This window comes from Herpailurus yagouaroundi, unplaced genomic scaffold (assembly GCF_014898765.1).
Source record: "Herpailurus yagouaroundi ecotype Mexico unplaced genomic scaffold, PumYag 159, whole genome shotgun sequence".
Taxonomy (NCBI): domain Eukaryota; kingdom Metazoa; phylum Chordata; class Mammalia; order Carnivora; family Felidae; genus Herpailurus; species Herpailurus yagouaroundi.
This window is the reverse complement of record NW_024412400.1, coordinates 65,030,421-65,049,706: the sequence shown is the minus strand read 5'-3', so window position 1 is coordinate 65,049,706 and position 19,286 is coordinate 65,030,421. Positions and strand designations below refer to the sequence as shown.

Sequence of the window (19,286 nt, the reverse complement as noted above, 5' to 3'; positions counted from 1 at the left end):
ATCTCTTATGTTTTGTCTCCTCCTCCATTTTTATATTATTTTTATTTCACTTCCCTTATGTTCGTCTGTTTTATCTCTTAAAGTCCTCATATGAGTGAAGCCATATGATATTCGTCTTTCTCTGACAAATATCAGTAACTTCACTTAGCATAATACCCTCCAGTTCCAGCCATCTAGTTGCAAATGGCAAGATTTCATTCTTTTTGATTGCCTAGTCATACTCCATTGCATATATACCCCACAGCTTCTTCATCCATTCATCCATCGATGGACATTTGAGCTCTTTCCATACTTTGGCTATTGTTGATGGTGCTGCTATAAACATTGGGCTGCATGTGCCCCTTTGAAACAGCACACCTGTATCCCCTGGATAAATACCTAGTAGTGCAATTGCTGGGTCCTAGGGTAGTTCTATTTTTAATTTTTTGAGGAACCTCCATACTGTTTTCCAGAGTGGCTGCACCAATTTGCATTCCCAATATTTTGTACTTCTAACTCAGTCTTGGCGTCTGCTTCTCGGAGGACACAACTGCCATCTTACTTTTTTGAGTCTCGCTTATTTTGCTCAATGTTATGTTGAGACCCATCCATGTTTTCGCATAGGAGTAGTTTGTTCTTCTTTCATATGGATATGGATAGTCTAAAATCCATATACTTGTTCTCCTATAGATGTTTGGCTTCATAAATAAAGTTGCTATGACCATCCTAGCACATGTATTTTGGTAGATACAAGCATTCATTTCTGTACGGTAAGTACCTAAAAGTGGAGTTCTGGGCCATAGGGTATACATATGTTTAGTTTTAGTGGACACTGTCAAACACCTTCCTAAAGCAGCTTTTTAATCGCTACACATCTACCAACAATTTATGAGCGTTCCAATTGCTGCACATCTTTGCCAACACTTGATATCATTGGCAATTTGCTTTCCTGTTACTAATAATGTTCACACTTACTGGTCATTTTCTAAGCTGACCGTTAAAGCATTTTACCCATTTTTAGTTTGTTTTCCTATTTTATTCTTATTAATTGGTGGAAATTCTTTATATGGTGTGGATATGAGTCCTTTGTCAGGTATATCTATTGCTAATATCTCCTCCCAATCTGTGGCTTGCCTTATTACTCTCTTAATATTGTCTTTTGACAAATATACATTCTTTGTTTAAATGAAGTTCAATTTTTCCATCTTTTATTTTCTGGGTAGTGCTTTTGGTGTTCTATTTAAGGAGTTTTGTCCAGGGATCATGAAGACATTATGCTCTCCTCTAGAAACTTCATTGATGTACTTTTCACATTTACATCTATGGTCCATCTCAAATTAATTCTTACGTGTTGTGTGAGAGTGAAGTCAAAATTGAAAAAAAAATATATGGTTATCGAAATTTCAACTTACAAAGTTTCTTTGTATTTGGCATAAGGGCTGTGCTGTTTGACAGATTTTGTGGTAGGCTTCCTATCTAGGGCTTCCAGAGGTACCTCCAAGCTTACTGTGGGTGTGTGATACACCCAGGCCAAGGATTCCAGCCCAGCGCCCACTGCATCGTCAAGGAATACTGCTGCTAGTGACAGCCTGAGGCTTTGGGGAGCTACTTATGCCTCGCCTTCATGCCCAGCTCCGCAGACACAGGGAAGGTCTTCAAAGCTTGGGGAAACCATCCAATAATACAACTATGGCCACTGTTCACAAGCTTTCTGTTCCCAACTTCCACTGTTGTGTTAACGCTCAAACTCACACAATTTTCAAGACTGAAAAGGATCACTGATGTCGTCCGCTTCCAAGGCCTCACCCCTCCAGGGGATGTTTCTCCTTTGGTGTCTGGCAAATTTGGCCTTGGATGTCTTTTTTAAATATGGTCCCAACTGCACAGGATTTAGAAGAAATTCTTTTGAAGTTTCTGGCATTTGTATGGTTTCCTTCCCTAGCTTCCAGTACTGATTTAGGGTTTTGCATATTTTTAAGTTTTCTAGGTCATTTTGGATGGGATTGGGAGGCAGGTGGTTCAAATATGTGCCCTCCGTCTCCCATATTTCCCCTGAAATATAGTAAGATATTTTTTACTTTTAGTCTTGTGTGGATTGTGGAAAAAACTCTGTATTAGTTCTGGGAGAAAATGTATTTATTATTAATAGTAAACTATTAATATTGGCAATTAGAATTTAATATTCATTCATTTACACATTTGTTTATTATATGTTTCACTTCAGGCTTTTTTTTCTAGGCACTTTTTGAAAAGTAATTGAGATCTTGCTGTATATCAAATTCATATATAAGTATTTTTAATTTTTTTTAATGTTATTTATTTTTGAGAGAGAGACAGAGTGTGATCAGGGGAGGGGCAGAGAGAGGGAGACACAGAATCCAAAGTGGGCTCTGGGCTCTGAGCTGTCAGCACAGAGCCTGACGTGGGGCTTAAACCCACGAAGCATGAGATCCTGACCTGAACCGAAGCTGGACACCTAACCGACTGAGCCACCCAGATGCCCCTCAACTTTATATAGTATTTGTAAAACTTTTTATTGTACTGTGAGCATGTCTCCATGTTAATTATCAGTAACATAGAGAAAGGAGACATGCTCACAGTACAATATATATTCTTTATATATGTATTATAATCCAATTTTGAAACACCTTGTAAATGTGAACATATATCTGTATTTGTTCATACAGATAAAGGAAAAATTATGGAAATATATACACTAGACTAAACAGTTAAGAGTGAGGATGGTATAGTAGGAGAGGGAGGCTATTTCTTTGACTTCATAAATTTCTATATTTTTAAATTGTTCCCAAAAAAGTTTTTTTTTAATAAAAATGTTCTTTGTTTCTTTAATTTCTTAATTCAGTGAATGCATCACATTTTATTATCCATTCCATTATGTTGCTATTTAGGTAGTTTCTATTTTTCTTATAGTATAAATGTCTCTGTTAAAGCTTCACACACACATGCACACACACACACACACACACACACACACACACACACACACACAATTCCTTAGGATTTATTTCTGCAAATAGAATTACTCCTTAAGAACATTGACAAGCCAAACACTCATTTTCCAAAATTATTTTTTCATTTTCTATTTTACCTTTAGACTGTAACCCATTTGCTTCAGTTATAATTAGGTTTGGCAGTTTATGATAGAAAGTAAAAACTAACAGTGGCAAAAAACAAACAAGCAAATAAATAAAGTCACGGTAACAGCCACTTCGAAAAAATAAAGATATCAAAAATTTAAAACAAAACAAAACTAAGTGGCTGAAATGCTTAAGGTTGACAAAGCTTCATATGTAAGATTCCCCAAAGCCCTTGTATTTTGTTAAGTCCAGAGGAAGCAGAATGATACGGTGCTTCATGAAATCATTAGGCACCCAGCTGTGTACGTGCCACTGTGGCTGCCGTCCTTAGGGTCACAGTATGATTGCTGGAGCTCTAGCTGTTACATCCCCCATCTGGCAGCAGGAAAGAGGAAGAAAGCTGTCAAAAAAATACTTCCTGAGTTTACTTTCCTAAAGTGTTGGTGGACTTCCAGAAGTCATTTCATATGGCTTTATTTTATAATGTAAATGTGAATGTAACATCACGTATAATGTAATGTCATGTAAATATAATAATATAACAAATAAATAAATAAATAAATAAATAAATAAATAAATAAATCTCTCTACATATCTACATCTAGCTACAAGGGAGGCTGGGAAATATATCCTTCTATTAGAGCACACTGCTGTCTCAAAATCAAATCAGGATTCTGTCACTGGGTGAAAAGGGGTGGTAAACATTGTATAGGAAACTGGCAAGCTCTGCCACAGCACGGCATCTACCATTCTGCTCTGACCATAATTGAATGTTTTCTGGTTTAAATTGGACTTTTTCTGTGGTTATTAGTGAGGTTTTGTATTTATATACATACATATATGTCGCATGTGGGGTTCTCCAGAACGCACATCCCAAGATGGAGATTTGTGATCAGGAAAGTTCTTGGGGTCAATACCTGTGGGGGAGACGAACAAAGCAGGACTCAACAGAGGGAGAAGCTGGGCTGAGGGGCAATTTCACAATTGTCTCAGATAAACCATGGGGGATTTTGAAGCTGGGATGTCTTTTCAGAATTGTTCCAAGTTAGGGCAAGGGAACAGGTTTTCATACCTGCACTGACCAACCATTGGATGAAGGGTGACTAAGGGGAGCATGGGTGAGGCAGATTTCTTTAGCCAAGGCAATTCCCAAAGCTGGAGGAGTAAGTCAGTCCCTCAGTCCAGAAGGATAATTAGGGTGGGGCAATTTCATTTCCTCTTTTGTAATTTACTGTTCACTTCCTTCATTTATTATCATAACATTAAACTTAAAAAAGCACCATCTAAAACATCAATGTTCCTTTTATTTAAATAATTCCTGTTTTGACCTGCCCATCAAGATTAGACACTCAAGAACCTTCTACCCAAATTTGACACGTTAACATGAATGTATCATTTGTTTCAAATTTCTCTTCTTCTCATTTTGAAAAGAATTTTTAATGTTTATTTATTTTTTGCTTATTTATTTATTTTGAGAGGGAGAGAACGAGCGGGAAAGGGGCCCCGAGAGAGGGAGACAGCATCCTAAGCAAGCTCTGAGCTGTCAGTGCAGAGCCCAATACAGGGCTCAAACCCATGAACCACGAGATGGTGATCTGAACTGAAATCAAGAGTCAGATGCTTAACCGACTGAGCCACCCAGGTGCCCCTCTTCCTCTCATTTTTAAAAAGCAAGCAAATATTATCTATATAACTAAAGTTCTATCTCTAATTCTTTTCCACTCTCTCTCTAGAAATAACTATTACCCTGTTTGTATCCCTCCTGTGTATGTTTTTATACTTTTAGTACAGATATGGAACAGATAAATTTAGTGCAGATAAACTTATACAACTGAATATATTATTAACATTTCAATAAACAAATAATTTAATATCTATTAATTAGGGTTCAAAATAAATAGGAATAGTATTTCTAAATATTATGTATACATGTTCTTGCAATTTATAACAAAAAGGAATTTCTTCATGAAGCTACAACTGTTGATTCAATTCTCATTGTTACCCAGGTCCCTGCCTCCTTGTTAGAAAAGATGGAAAATCCTCTCTTGGCAGAAGCACCAGAGAGAGTGTAAGAAATTACTTTAGAGGCCAATGAACAAATCATATTCAATCTCTTCCACAGTGATTCTTCTCTTCAATCTCAGACCAAGAGGAGTTGTGGTGGTGGTAACCTGGGGAGCATGAATCATTCTATGTTTGTTTAAAAGCAAGAAAAGGCTTCACCATTAAAGTCATTTGTAAACAAGAAGTTTCCTACAAAGAAAATCTCAGGCCCAGATGGCTTAATTGGTGATTTTTACCAAAGGTTTAGAGAATTGACCCAAATCCTTCACAAACTCTTTCAAAAAATGGAAGAGGAAGGAAGATTTTCCAGCTCATTCCATGAGATCAATATTGCCCTGAAACTGAACCTAGACAAAGATATAACAAGGAAAGAAAACAAAAGACCAATATCCTTTATGAACATAGATCTAAAAATCTCCAACAAAATACTAACAAACCCAATCCAGCAGCATATTAAAGGGATTACACACCACAACCAAGTCAGTTTTACACCAGGAATGCAAGGTTAGCTCAACATGTGAAAATCAATTAAAATTATACATCACATAAATAAAATAAAGGATAAAAACTACACGATCATCACAATAGATGGAGGAGAAGCATTTGAAGATAACCCAACACATTTCATGTTAAAAAGATTCAACAAACTAGAAATGAACAGGAACTTCCTCAACCAGATAAAAGGCATCTACAAAATACCCACGGCTAACATACAAGATAGTGAAAGACTAAAAGCTTTCTTCCTATGATCAGAAACAAGATAAGGATGTCTGCTATTACCACTTCTATTTAACATTGTACTTGAGGTTATGGCCCAGGAAATTAAGCAATAAAAGAGAAAAGAAAATACATCCAGAGTGGAAAGAAAGAAGTAAAGCTATCTCTATTTGCAGATGACATGACCTTGTCAGAACCTATGAATTCAAAGTGAATGTCAGGGTTGTTTTTTTATGTTTGTTTGTTTTTTTTTTTTTCATTTATTTTTTGTTTTAATGTAGTTAAGAATAAAGATCAGAGGTAAATAGTTCTTCTGTTTGAGCAGGACTTGTGATGGCAGTGTCTTTGTCACCTGTAAACCTTTAGGACACAGCCTGGAAGTTGGAGATTGAAGAAAGGAAACAAATAATGGCACCGGGGAATAATGTAAAGGTCTATTTTCAGAGTTTATTTCAGGATAAGTCTTTGCAGTTTATCAGAACACGTAGGAAGTTTTCTCCATTTAATATGATTTAGACAATATGATCTCTAAGAATTATTATTTATCTTTCAGATGTGTGTGGGTGTGTATTTCACCCATAGGGCACACACAGTCAAGATCAGGAGATCACAAAGAGAATGAGAAATCACGTCTCCTCTTGACCCTGGCAGAGGGAATCCAGAAAATATTGGGAAATGAATTGGCAAAGGCCATCCTGGATTACTGTTGTTCTAGATGACAACTTTATAATGGTTATTCTAGATGAAATTGCTCAGATTTTGAGAATTAGACTTCTGCTGATTAGGGTGTCTTATGGGTTGTTTTGGTTGTCGAGCCAGATTGCAGGTCAGGGCACACCATTGTGGCCAGAAAGTTGGGGTTTCTGTGAATGAATGGAAATTCTCATGCTAAGAATTGAAATGTGACCTTTACTAAGAGAGGGAGGAAGTAGAGAGGTGATCCTGAGACAAAAAGTCAGACCTGGAACTGAGGTATGCCAACGAGTAGAACTCTATGAGATGTTTCCTTTAGTTGAACTCTGGAAACAGTTATATATAACATTCATGGCTTTATCTTAGTTTTTACCTTTGAGTAAGTAATAAACACACCCAAGACAAAATTTAAAAACTATACAAAAGGTATACAGGGGAAGGAAAGCTTCCCCTCTCCCCTCACCACAGACAACTCAAAACCTTGATCAAACTGACCAAACTCAAACCTTGAATAGAGCAGCCTTGTTTAATGGTGCTCTGAGGACCTGAGGGTTGAGACAATGAAGAGAAGTGTAGTCTTGCAGTCCATCCCCTCCCCTGTAGCCCCCTTGGCAGTGACAGAATGATTTGGGGTAGGATGGGAGGGAGAGAGCTGTCCAGGAGTTTGGGACGGTGCTAAGCGGCAGGGTTGGCTGAAGAGCATGATGAGGCTTGGAGGAGTCATTGTAAGCATAGTGAAGATGTAGGTTGTTGGCATGCACTGACACTAAGCCCATGTGAGGCTCAAACCCTCTGTCTCCACATGTACAACTCAAAAGCGACCCTTGAAGGAAAGGGGTGGTGGGGTGGGTGGTGGGTGGGTAGGAAGCCTCCTTTCTGCTCGTACAAGAATGGAGGTGAGCCAATCGGCAAACAGCCTACATGTGGATCAAGTCGGGAACCAACATGCTCCCCACAAACACAAATGCGCACGCACAATGAGCCTTTTTGAGAGGACAAGGCTACAAAATTGCTTTTTTCCCCTACAACCTCTGCCTTTTGTTGCATCTCTGCTCTTCCATTTGCCTTTCACCTCCTTCTCTCTGCTTTTGCTCCCCACCCCATCCCCTTATTGGACCAACACATGTACTTTCTTTATTACAATTTCGTTTATCTTTACCCCAAGAGGAATGTAACTTTGATAGAAAAGAGAGTTCTCATTTGATTCTCTAATGATATAATTTTGTGTCTATTTAAGGCAAGTCTTTAACCTTTCTGAACCGTAATTCCTAAATCTGTAAAACTGATGACTACTTACACATTTCCCAGGCTTGCTGAGTAAAGCAATTATAAAACACTCAGCAATGTAAAAAAATAATGTAGAAATTAAGAAATCTGCCAATTCCTGCTTTGAGCATTTTGGGTGGTGCAGACTGGAAGCTCCCGGGCAATCTCTTAATGTAAGACAACTGGCCCTGGAGAAGACACATTATTGGAGATTCTGCTGGCTTCGCCAGAGGGGCGGAAGTCTACAGAAGAGGAGAAAATGGGAGACTAAGATCTGTGGTTTTGCGGATCAAGCCCCTGGGAAGACAGGGCTGCCTCGGGGTGACTGCTGATGGCAGTGGTACTATCTAAAAAACTGAGATTTGAGCTAGCCTCAATGTGGGGAAGAACTGTCTGGGACTTTGTGCTGAGACAAGAGCTTCATTGGGATCAAATGACTGACAATAACCTTAGAGCACATTTCCTCTATGAAGAATAACCATATAAGCTTAAATCCCTGTAACCGTGTAAGCCGTGTAACCATATAAGGCTAAAGCAAATGAGACAAGGTTGAAATCAGATCTGTACACTGTATGTCACAATTTTGTGTGTAGGTGGTTTTATTATTTTTCTTAGAGTCCACATTTTCAACAATTAAAATCGTTATATAATTAGAAAAAAAATGAATGAGAAATCATTTTATGATGGAAGCAGTCTAATAGCCCTAAATATAGAAATGGTAATGTAATTATGGAACTTTAGAAATTGTTAAAAAAAAACAAAAACAAAAAACAAAATAAAGGGTATAAAAGTCAATATGAGAACATGTCTATGATATAATAAATGTAACAAAAAACCAGGTATATGTATATACAGTATAGTCAAAGCTATGTAATATATTTATATATAAACACTAGAAGAAAGAATATACAAAATACTAATATGTTTTCTGAAGGTTTTTAAAATCTGTGAGCAATTCTAAAACTTTTTTTTCTAATATTAACCTTTCTTAAAAGGTTGCTTATCACTTCAAAACTTAAAATATAGTAAAAATGATACAACTACTTTTTTCAGAATTCTTGGGGACCGGGGCAGCTGTAAAGAAAACAATAAATCCAGAGTTCAAATGGTTGGTCGGGAATGCTGTGCCTCTGGTGTGGCGGGAATTAGAGATGGCCTCTACCGAGAGGAAGAAGTTTGAGGCCAAGGATGGAAGGTACAAGGGGTCCCTGCTTCTGTCCTGGGGCCCATGGAATAAGATGGGCTGTGTGATCTGGGAGAGGGGGCTGGATCTCATGAATTTGGGGGATTCATGTTGTTCTCCGAATGTATTTATTTTTTGTTAAAAATTTTTTTTTTCAACGTTTATTTATTTTTGGGACAGAGAGAGACAGAGCATGAACGGGGGAGGGGCAGAGAGAGAGGGAGACACAGAATCGGAAACAGGCTCCAGGCTCCGAGCCATCAGCCCAGAGCCCGACGCGGGGCTCGAACTCACGGACCGCGAGATCGTGACCTGGCTGAAGTCGGACGCTTAACCGACTGCGCCACCCAGGCGCCCCTGTATTTATTTTTTGTAATACTCAAGCTTTCAAAAAAAATCGTGTTCAAATTTGCTGGCCTCATTGCTGCTTGTAGAGCAAAAAGGGGAGATCCCTGTGACCAGGCTTAGGGAGAGCTGTGCTCCACCAACTACAAAGGGGCTGCAGAAAGGAGGAGATGAATCTCACAGAAATGGAGGCAGGAGCTCTTGACTCAGCTTTTCCTCTCCTAGTTGGGCAGTGTGAAGAGGAGATCCGGAAGCTTCGGTGCTTTATTTTTGCTCTGGTTGCAGGCATTTCCCATTAGTGGTCAGGCAGCTTGGAGCAGTGGGAGAGGAGGAGGCCTATAGCCCCAGGATAGCAGGTCAGTAGCTGTGGTCTGAAGCTGCTCTCTGTGCAGTCGCTACGTGGCCAGCATTCCCCAGCAGTCTTTAGTTCTGTCCAGTTTCAAAATGACACCCAAGCTGCTCAACCTCCTCATAAAAGCCCAGCCACTTCAAGAGGAGGCTGAAGGTTTGACAGCTCAGTATCCTTCTCAGTGATGATTTTTTTCACCCATTGTTCACTAACTTGCTACCTCCTAAATAGCTCTTTCCTCCAGACCTGCTTTTCCATTCCTGCTACCACTCCCTGAACTGTTTCATGATTTTATGTCAACATCATTGCAATAACCTGGGAGCTGATTTCCCTATCTCTGATCTTAGGAGCCCCACCCCTAAACTACCAGAGTGCTGTTTTTAAATAGATTTGACCATGTGGCTCTTCATTGATTGCAGGGTCTCAGTCTGAGATTTAAGACCATCTACAATTTTTCCCCTTCCGCATTTCCCACTCCATATTTTACCAATGGCCATATGTTCTAGCTACATAACATTACTTAAAGAGCCTCTCTTCTTAATCTTTTTTTCCATTTCTCTCTCTCTTCTTTCTCTCCCTTTTGTCTTCATTTCTTAAAACAATAAGAACAACAATAAAACCCACAAGCATGGGCAATAAAAATGAGGGAAAATGAAAGTTCACCATCTAACAACTCCAACACATAATTACTTAGGTATCATTTGATAATAATTTATTATTTCTTTGTGTGCATTCTAATTCTAGATTATAGACCTTTTTATTATTCTCCCTTTGAAGACAAAAAAACACACTTTCAGAGAAATCATGGTGGTTCTCATTTTTTTTAAAATGTTAATTCACAAATCTCACTTACCGTTTTAATCACAGGTTAGAAGGTATGAAATTTAGTCCCTAAATGCAGAAAAGCAAGATACTTAACTTTCTTTACTTTGCTCTGACTTGGTGTATTAATTTCTGTTTCCACCCCCATTCTTCTGGGTGTGGCAGACACGTAATTTCAGTTGATTTGCTATACTTCTCTCTTCTTTCTCCTTGGTCAGATCTATGTTCTTAGGGAGCTTGCACCGGATCGACAATTTCGTCTAGCCGCATCAGCATCTTCTGAGATGTCCATCACCGTGATTGTTCCTCGCGCGTTGTTTATCGCCAGCCATTGAAGAAGCCACTGGGGAGACTCCCATAACCCCATGTGGTCTCATCGGATTTCAGGACTCCTTCCGTGCCACTTTTGGGTGTGGGGAGATCATTGTTTGACTCTCACACAACGGCCCTGCTGGGGAACTGCACAGGGAAGGCTTTCAACCATTAAACATGCTGCCATCTCTTCTCTGGGGCCTTACCTCCTCTTTGGAGAAGAGCCTCTAGGGTAAAGTCCAGGCCCCTGTCACTGTGACCTTCTGCTCTCTATGCTCCTCTTCCAATTTTCCTTTCCTAATCTTTTTCTAGCCTGGGTCTTTTCTGTTCTTCTAAGGGACTCCATTCAGAAATCTGAAGAGTCCCTTTCTCTGCTTAATGCTACCTTGACCTTTTCCTGAGATGACAAAGGTCTAATCCAGTGCTTGAGTAGAGGGAGGAGTCAAAGGCAGAAAAGGAAATACTGGGGAAAAGCAATATTTCAAAAATATTCTTCTTCCACAATAGCATAGATAAAATTTTGTTTTCTGCTTTTTAAATTGACCATAAGCATGCCTAGTCTTTAAAATTGTAATTCCCACTACTTGTCTAATAATATGTTGCTTAAATTCCACGTGGGTGTGGGATTTGTTGTGTTCTTTTGGTTGTGAGAAACACTCGAAGCTAGCTCTAATGGGGCTGGCTTCATAGAAAGGGCAATGGGAGAGAGGCTCTGTATCGAAGACAATTTTAGGATCTTTAGCATCTTCTCACTGCTGCTAGCAATCAGGCTTTAGAGATAGTACATCAGTTAGACACATTTTGTTTGGGTTTCTATCCCTGTTTATATTGAACAAAGAGGTTCTAACGTAATGGGCTTCCTTAGCTCCGGATGCTTTTTGAAAGATCAAGTATGTACCTTATGTCCTAATGTAGTTCCCAACTGCACAGATAGCATCAAATAAAAGCATTTTGGATACACAGAGAGCTGAAGAAAATAAGTAAGAAGACTCAGTTTGTTATGTAAAAATTTTAGTTTTCTGGCCATGATGCAAAATCCAGTACACTAGATTTTGAATCCAATTGTTGAAGTTCAAATTTCCATGGTACTTGATTGTGTTTGCATGAAATGTGACATAATGATATGTCATATAATGGTACATATAAAATGACCTCAGATGTGGCAAACATGTTGGGAAGGGGGTGAGGAGATCAAGGAAATTATTCTGAAGTAGGGTTTGCATAGCAAACACAGATTCTTCTGTCTTTAGATTCTGTATTTGGGCTGGTGGACATTGGTATGTGGAAAAGGACTAAAGTCTCCCCCACTCTCCCATGCTCTCACCCCACCCTTGCCACCAAGGGCACAACTACTGGTGTTAGATATAGGCTTAGAGTATCTGACAGATCTTACTTACTTACTTACAGATCTTGAGCAATATACGTAAGTTCTCTAAATGTTAATTTTTTCATTTGAAATGTTGATAACCATACCTAACTATTAGGGTTGTTGTAAGGAATAAAGAAAATGTGAAGTCCCTGGCTCATAGTAGGCATTCAGTAGAGGCTAGCTATTATTAGTATTATTATTGCCTGTGAAAGGGTCTGTGAGCATAAATGGGATGATTATGAAGAAAAGATGAGGTTAAAAAGAAACGAACACCAAGAACAAATCATTCAGCCTGTGATGATTGCCCTTTGGGGAGTTTTAAGAGCTGATCATTGCTTGATTTCATGATATTTATTACCCTTCCCAAGGCCCCACAAAGGATTGTATGTCATGTTTATTAGTTTAAATGATTTTAGCCCCTTGAGACTTTAGATTTTGTAACACCCTTTGTGGTACTGAAGGTTCTCAGGGGAGTTACCAAATCAAGACTGAAATTTCCTTTAAAATGTTAACAAAAAAAGCAAATCAATAAAGTGTCTTCTTCTTCCTAGCATAAGATAACATCTAATAAATGGCTGGATTCATATCTTAGCTGACAACAGAATGTTATTTAATCTCTTGCCTCTTTCTTCTATCTCACTTCTCCACACCCCCCAAATAAGCACGAGAAATGAAAAGCTGCAATTTCACCTCCAAGCAATGCTCTGGGCATATAGATAGGACATTCCAAAAGGCGGAACAGAGCATGTGCTAGAAATAAGAAAAGAAGGAAAACCAGAGGGTGAAGACCAGCAACCATGGCCTTCGAGAATAATTCTAAGACAAGAGACAGAAAGGAAACCCGGAAGTGGGTGTGGGGGGTGGTGGGGTGTGGTCAAGGGCATCAGTTCGCACTCTGAATACCCCTAGGGCAGGTGACTTCATTCAGTCTCCTTCTCAAAGCTTCTTCTCTTGAATTATCTCTCCAAAAGGATAAATGTCACCTGAAGTCATAAATTCTGTATAAATGTTGATGCTCTTACCTGAGAGTATTCCAGCTTCCCCTGGAAACCAGGATTTCTCAGGAAATCTGAGTGGCCAGCCAACTTCTGCTGTTAATGGTATGGGAGAGCTCCAGGAAATGATCTCTTTTAACCTCAGTGCCTTCATTTGCATTATATTGTTTAACAAACTTTTGTGTAGCACCTACCAGGTGCCAGGTATTGTGATTCACCCTGATAATAAAACAGAACAAGAAAGACATGGTCTTTGACTTCAAGATGCTTATCAGATAGTACAAGTAGACCAAAACCAAATAAACAACTAAATGAAATAATTATAAATGATAGTGGGTCCATCCGAGAGGTAAAGAAAGAGCATAGGTCAAAGCAGCATGATGGGCGGAGACCCTGAGACTGACAAGGTAGGTGAGCATGAGGACCACCAGCAGAGGGAGTGTGGGGTGGGCGCGGTGGGGGTGGGAGTGGGGTGAAGTTGGAGAGGCTGTCCTGTGGGACTAGGCTGCAGAGACGGGCAGGGATGGGGACCAGGCCATGGGTTTCACATGAAGAGAAGTGAGAAGAAACCCATGGAGGATTTTAAGCAGAGATGAGATGATCCATGTGTGGTTTATGAATATTTCAACATTTCTGTCTGTTTGAAAATTCTACTATTCTGTCTACCCCCTCTTAGTTCTTTGGCCCAAGTAGTCCTTTTAATAGAAGAGAAAATTCTCTAAAGAGTAGTCCTTGGGTTAGAAAATCCCTTTGTAGGTACCTGCTGACCTCTCCTGCCATCTCTCTCCCATTTGCCTGGAACATTTACCCCTCTACCATTGTAACAAATCCCACCTTTGAACTTTCTTGGCATTTCCCTACAAATCCAGTGTCAAGGTATATGACCCGTATCTTATTGACTTTTGAGGAACTATGTTCAACTTGTCTTCAGTTCTCTGTGAACCTAGAGTGTCACCTGACTGAAGCCTCTAGCCTTAGCATTGGTAAACCACAGTGATTTTTCTCCACGAAATCATTTACTTTCCCATACCATTTGCTTGAGAACTGTGTGATAAGCTCGTCAAGAAAAAGAGAAGGGATCTAACAAACATTTGGGTTGTGTCCTGTGTCTCCCACAAAGATAAAGTTGTTCTCTCCAAATTATGGCCTCCAAAGACATCCTAAACCTTTTAGGCTTAAGTGTTTTAGGATATCCAGTGAGAGCTCAGCAAATACCACATGGCGGGGAACCATAACCACAATGTCTGCTTTTAAGCAATTTAACTCATGGGATGTGAGCAAAGAACTGGTCTTTCAAGACTCCATTTCTCACAGAAGCACATGTAATTTCTTCACCATGCCTTAATTTAGTCTGGCAGCCAGTCTATTGGCAGGTATTGTGCAGCTTTTGTGTTTTACAGCCCCACATGAGAAATGGGGAAGGGCCGGCTTGGATACCTTTGGATTTTGTATGAGCTGTTGGTGCCCAAAGTTGACCTTTTCCAGCAGCTGGTAAACAGATTTAAGATGCGGAATCTCCTCTTTTTGTTCTCTTTTGCCTGGAGAGCCATAAATGTCAGTCTCATAACTTCCTCACAAACAAAGCCCATTGGTAAGTTAGTAAACGCAGACGGGATGTACACTCAGAAGAAGCATGTGAAGACACTTTGTTACCTTCCGTCCCGTGGTGGGGCAAGGACAGTGCGGGGAACGCGCCTGCACAGCACGCACAGGAAAACTACGTTTTTAAAGCTTAGTTGAAAGGTAGACTTAGCATTCAACTGAAACAGGCAAGTTAGGTGCAAGACTATTTTCGTCAGGTTTTTTCTTTCTACAGTTTGAACAATTTTGAATTAAGGAAGATTGGATTATTAGGTCGGAAATGAGGGCCCTCACGATGCACAAACCATCTTCTTAGGATGCTTGCACTAGTTGTACAGGAGTTAAACAAACGAACAAACAACACATTTCTTTCCTTGCCTTTTACACCCATTCTCATCTTTTCTAAAAACTCCCATTCCACACTCTACCTTTTCCTAGAGGATTATGTCTACGTTGAGGTTATTTTAAAATTCACTGTCTTCAGAATTATCTGTCAGTTTTCTCCCCCCTAGAATGTTAAGTCCTCCTGGCAAAGCCTTACAATCTGTTTTCCTTGAACCTACAAGAGCCTTGTTAACTGTGTGATACGGGGTAAACCAAACATTTGTGTAGTGTCTGTCTGCCTGGGAGATAAAGCTGTTCTTGCAATTAAAGTTCTGGAAGACATCAATAACTCCCTTTCATTTTAGGCATTTCAGGAGAGTTGCCTCAAAAAAAAAAAAAAAAGAAAAAAAAAGGAAAAAAAAAGAAAAAACCGTTTTACAAACTCTTTGGATGTGTGGAGAATCTCACCGTGTTGCAGTGAGATAAGGAGTATACTTTTTGGCAAATAAATGAATTAAAGAAAAGATTGATACAGAAATGAACATGTTAGTAACATAACAATGACAATTCCTTCAATTATTTTTGACCAGGTTTTTAAAATGAAAAGCGCTGCTTGATCCTGCTTGATTGAATGACACCATCTCTTGGTTTTTCTAGTTTAGTTTCACGTATTGAATTTTTCTAAGACTAACAACTGCTAATTCCAATAAATTAATAGTTAGAAAGAAACATTCATTTATAGTAAAGTTCTTAGTTTTTACCAAAGGTTATGGAAATGACCAGGCCTAATTCTGGATTTTAACAGACTACTTTTCCAAATGTTGCAATACAAATGGCTAAAATTCAATTAAAAACATTTTTTTAATGTTTATTCATTTTTGAAAGAGAGAGAGAGAGGGAGTGCGAGTGGAGAAGGGGCACAAAGAGAGGGGGACACAGAATCGGAAGTAGGCTCCAGGCTCTGAGCTGTCAGATGCTGGGCTCAAACTCACGCACCATGAGATCATGACCTGAGCTGAAGTTGGACGTTTAACCAACTGAGCCACCCAGGTGCCCCTAAAATTCAACTTGAAAGGCTTCTCCTAAACATCCCTGAGTTTTGTTCAAAACTTGTATCCAGGGTTATGCCAGTTTGTAAACTGTCCTTAAAACCACAATGATCCACAAATCCCCCATTGAGGATTGAAATGCTTTGCTTAAGGAGCAAAAGACATATTTTTGTGAAAAACTCTTACATAGGAGAACACAATTATTACAACAGAATGATTTATAAAAAATAACTTGTCTATTGTTGGTGAATGCTAGTTTTCTGTTATTCTAGGGAAGAGGCCCAGTTTCTTCATTTTCTAGATTAGAATCCCCCTAGATATAATATGTGGTGGAGGTAAGAGTCTCCCTCTGTGTGGATGTGTGTGTGTGGGTGGGGGGGGGGTTGGGGGGGGTGGCTGGAGAGAATATGGCACAGTCAGTCAACTCTGAGTACAACTTGTGAGATAGTTAAACCTGGAAAAGCAAACTGCTGTTCCCCTAATTTAAATGCCCAGCAAGCAAGCTGACTTGGCTGTCATTGGTAAGTCTAACAGAAGATGAATCTAAATATGCAACGTGGACTCTTTGGCACCTCAACTCACGCTTTGGGTAATTTCCTAGGGGAAGCCCTTAATTAAAGGCATTCTCTTCCTTCTTTCCCCTCCTTCTTTCCTGTTCTTCCTTGATGTCCACTGACGAGAATCAAGCAGGACACTACCATGTATGCAACTAGTTTCGGCTGACCTGCATGCAGTCTGTCTTGAATTTGAAATTAGATCTTCAAACTGATGTCATCAGCGTTTTACCAAAATACTCACTGATTTATAATGCGTTCGTGCAAATGATAAATGGCCAAAACAAAAAAAAATTGATCACAATCTGACAGTCTTAGATTTAATTTCTGCAGAACGTAGTTTGAAGGGTCCCCAGAGGTATTTTCTTCCAACAGCTTTGAAACCATATTCAGGATGGGCCACAGTGTCATCGTGATTGCTGCAAGGATTCAGTGTCAGGCTTGTTTCAGAGTAGCATGAACTAAGTGGATTTTATTATTATTTAAAAAAAAAATTAAAGTTTATTTATGTATTTTGAGAAAGAGTGCACGTGTGCACGAGAGACAGCATGAGCGGGGGAAGGGTAGAGATAGAAGGAGAGAGAGAATCCCAAGCAGGCTCCCCACTGTCAGTGCCTGGAGGCCGATGCCGGGCTTGAACTCACCAACTGCAAGATCATGACCTGAGTTGAAACCAAGAGTCAGATGCTTAACCAAGTGAGTCATCCAGGAGCCCCGAACTAAGTGGCCTTTAAAGCTCCTTTATGGGTAGGATTCTGTGGTTCTGAGACCCAGAGCCTTGGGATTCTCCAGAAGCAGCCATGAGAATTTCTACAGTTTTTCGTAGTGCCACAGGACAGTTGAAAGTGATTGGTACTCCAATTCCTAAGTAGACTAAGGCTAAAGAAGAAGGAAAAGAGGAGGAGGAGGGAGAAGGGAGGAAAAATAAGTACAATAGAAGTCTGTTTAATATTTAAAGGCCAAAAAGTATGGCATACTTACCTCTGAGCACTTTCTCCCCTTATATTTTACATGCATGTGTGCGTGTGCCTGAGAGAGAGACAGAGAGAGAGAGAGAAAGAGAAAGAAAAAGAGAGACAGAAGAGAACTGGTACAATTGGCTTACATTTTAACCTTCATTTCATTTACTTCGCATGGTCATCTTTAAATGAAGTCTTCTCAATCCCCCGCCTCCCGCCCCACTGAATACACTAAGATCCAAGGCTTAATCCTGCTTGTCTTCAGAAGCCTGCCTTGACCATCCCAGCCCAGGACAGTTTGCCCCCTTGGTCTCTCACTTACTATTTGAACTAGCCATTTGGCTCATATCAATGACAGTCTCATGGTGCCACTTATCTTGCCCCATGTGTATATCTTATCTGTCCAATTAGATTCAGAGCTCTTAAGAGCAAGAGAGACTATCTTTTGTTCTTTTGTTTTGTTTTGTTTTAAACTGTATCATACATGGGAGCTTAGCACAGTGCTTTACACATAGTAATAGGTGGTCAATAAATACTTGTTAATTGATTAAAAATTAATTAATTAATTGATTACAGTTTGTGAAAGGAACATGTTTTGCAAGACCATCTTGTGGGCCCAAAGAAGAGGAAGGTTTAACAATCTTCATGCATCCACATTTTTCTTTAAGGAGAACAGAACTCCTGCAAGGTTCAAATTTGTGTGATTTCAGGTTGAGGATAATTCCGCTTCTGCTCTTGTCATAACGCCTTACACTTAATAGGCAAAGTATCCACCCTAGCTGTAGTATCTATTTCAAGTTACGTATTTTAACAAAAGAGAAATTTGGAGATCTGTGTTGAACCGGTTACAGGGAAAGAAGGAATCAGTTGCTGGAGTAGCATTATTTGTGCTTTCATATCCCCCTTCAATATATCAAAATTTGCTTCTTCAAATTTCTCTCAAGAGCACCCTTCTTCATAGCAGCCAAAGATCTAGTAAGGATTAATTTTCTTTTTTGCTATATTTTTGTCCAGATCATACCGTTCAGCCTAGACTAGAAGACAGGGGGGAAAAAAATATATATATATATATAGTATCCTGGATGAGTTTAAAATAGAGTTTGTCACAATAAGCAGTAATTATGGAGCACTTAATATTTGTAAAGTGCTTACCAATCTTTTACCAGTTTGCCTTTGAAATAGCATTGTTGATGTAGGCCACTTATCTTCTGAATTTCCAGATGGAGAAAGGGCAGAGAGGTTAAGTGGCTTGCCTGAAATTTAATAGTATGTTACTAGTACTGCTCCAGTATTAATGCTCCACAATTCCTGAGGGGACAATGTTATCCATGTTTCCTTTCTAATTTTGAAGAAAAAGCAATCCTAGAGCTACCATTGTCTACTGATTTGTAGGATGGGAGAAGTATTCGGTTCATGGTTTTTATTTGTTAAGACATCAGAAGGTACTTTAATCAAATAATACTGAACAAAGAAGTTTTGAGTAACGTAGTGCGTGAAGAAAACCATTTTCTGGTGGAGAGGCCCGTATAAAGCTACAGTGAGACTTTTCAGCACAGTAGCCAAAGAATCAAACCTCAATTTAAAAAGCTAATGAACAAAGCTCTCCTTTGCTAAACGCATTTTTTAG

The 19,286-nt window shown here is 39.3% G+C and overlaps 1 long non-coding RNA gene across 1 annotated transcript in view; it reads right to left on the bottom strand.

Moving 5' to 3' along the window:
• The window catches only part of LOC121033361 (uncharacterized), a 27,791-nt gene extending 14,391 nt beyond the window's left edge, over positions 1-13,400 (bottom strand). The window contains exons 1-2 of the long non-coding RNA XR_005791852.1: positions 13,220-13,400; positions 3,914-3,994 (exon numbers count right to left, since the gene is read on the bottom strand). This is a non-coding gene — a long non-coding RNA (uncharacterized LOC121033361). The remainder of the gene's footprint in view (positions 1-3,913; positions 3,995-13,219) is intronic.
• Positions 13,401-19,286: the final 5,886 nt, after the last annotated feature.